Below are 2,012 nucleotides of genomic sequence, written 5' to 3' on the forward strand. Positions count from 1 at the left end.
TGTCAGAGAGAGAAAGACTGACCCCGGCTGCGTTCTGCCTGCCAGGTAGAGGGGTATGCGGTGTGTGTGTGTGTGTGTGTGTGTGTGTGTGTAAAACATCTCTATTATGTGTGCATGTCTCTGAATAGATGGGCATTTCTGCATATTTGTATCCTTGTCTGTGAATGACCTTGTCTCTAAGCATGTCCTTGCAAAGCGTGTGTGCTTATGTTAAGTGAGCCCAGTCTGGATTTAAACGCAACATGTATCCTGGTCTTTGTATGTACTGGTGTGAGTGTGTGCATGTGTGTGTGCATGTATGAGGGGGGAGGAACAGAGAGACAGAGAGACAGAGAGAATGCTTGCCCATTCTCTGTGTGCGTGACCCATGTGTCCCAATCTTTGTGTGGGTCTGCATCTGCTTGAGTGGGTATGTACTGGTGTCTTCTATAAGTAGTGTGTCTTTCTCTGTGTCTGCCTTCTGAGTGTATCAGCATCTACATGTGCATGAAAGACTGGGTTGTGTAGTTGGTTATATTTGTGTATCAACGTGTTTGTTCTTTACCATCCATCCATCCACTCACCTATTCATCTCAATTGCACTGACATTTACTGGCTATTTAGTTATTGCTCTTAGGCAAATTACTAAATTTCTCTTGCATCTCAGTTTTCTTATCTATAAAATGGAGACGATATCTATCTGATAGGGCTGGGAGTGGAGTTGGAGGGAATTAAGTGAAATATTGCATATAAAACATTAGCACATAGCAAGTGCTTACTACATTAACTCATTGTGGTGACCAGTATATTTCAGCAAATCCTATTCAACACTTTACTAAGGGCCGCCCTGAGCTAGAAGCTGGTAAAGCTCTACATATAGCAGAGACCGTTAAGTGCCTCTGCCGCCACCTTCTTTTGTGACCTCGGATAAAGCCTATGCCCTCTCTATATCCATAGAATATATAGAGCACCCTTTCTTCACCTTCCCCATGAATGCACCTGTACTTCAACACCTGTGCACAGTTATGTAGCAGGCCAGGGTACATCTCAAAGCCTCAGAATGGCAGGGGCCTGTCCTCCGTCATCTGGAGGGTCAGGCAGAGCTGGGATAAAGCCAGGACCCAGGGCTTTGTCCACTACTTCCTGCTACTTCCAGTCTCTGTTTTCCCTCTGGGAAAGCATGTAATATACTCTAGGGGCAGGGAGCGGGCGTGTGGGGGAACGGGAAGCAGAGGGACTAGGAATACTTCTCCAGTTCTCCACGAAGAGCACCTTTACTTACTTTTTGGTTAGAGGACTTATGGGAAAGAAAGAAAAGAAAAGAAAAGAAAGAAAGAAAGAAAGAAAGAAAGAAAGAAAGAAAGAAAGAAAGAAAGAAAGAAGAAAGAAAGAAAGAAAGAAAGAAAGAAAGAAAGGAAGTTTGGAAGGAAGGGAAGGAAGGAAGAAGGAAGGAAGAAGGAAGGAAGGAAGGAAGGAAAGAAAGAAAAGAAAGAGAGAAAAGAAAAGAGCAAGAGGAAAGAGAGAGAGAAGGAAGGAAGGAAGGAAGGAAGGAAGGAAGAAGGAAGGAAGGAAAAAGGAAGGAAGGAAGGAAGGAAGGAAAAAAAGAAGGAAAGAAAGGAAGAAAGGTAGGAAGAGAGAACAAACTGGATAGAGGGTATGATTTCAGCCCCAATAAACTACCACTTTGGACAAGACACAGTGAAAGAAGGAAACAAAGAGTAGAAGGAGACGAAAATTAGAAAAGAGACAGGGACATAGCAACAGTGAGACACAAGAGACAGAGAACAAAAGGCAGAGATAGAAACGAGGGAGAGGAAGGGAGGTCACTGGAGACAGGAAGACAGAGCGAACGAAGTCAGGCTTTATTGCAGACCTGGTTTGGGCGGCCCTGAAGCAAGGCTTCACATGCAGCAGCCCCTGCATTAAATCCTGCCATTCTTCTTGAGCCATCCTCGGCCAACACACACACACACACACCCGACACGCATCTAACACGCACACACACACACACACACACGAATTGGACTGTGATA

This window comes from Pteropus medius, unplaced genomic scaffold (assembly GCF_902729225.1).
Source record: "Pteropus medius unplaced genomic scaffold, Ma_sr-lr_union100, whole genome shotgun sequence".
In the NCBI taxonomy this organism is placed as follows: domain Eukaryota; kingdom Metazoa; phylum Chordata; class Mammalia; order Chiroptera; family Pteropodidae; genus Pteropus; species Pteropus medius.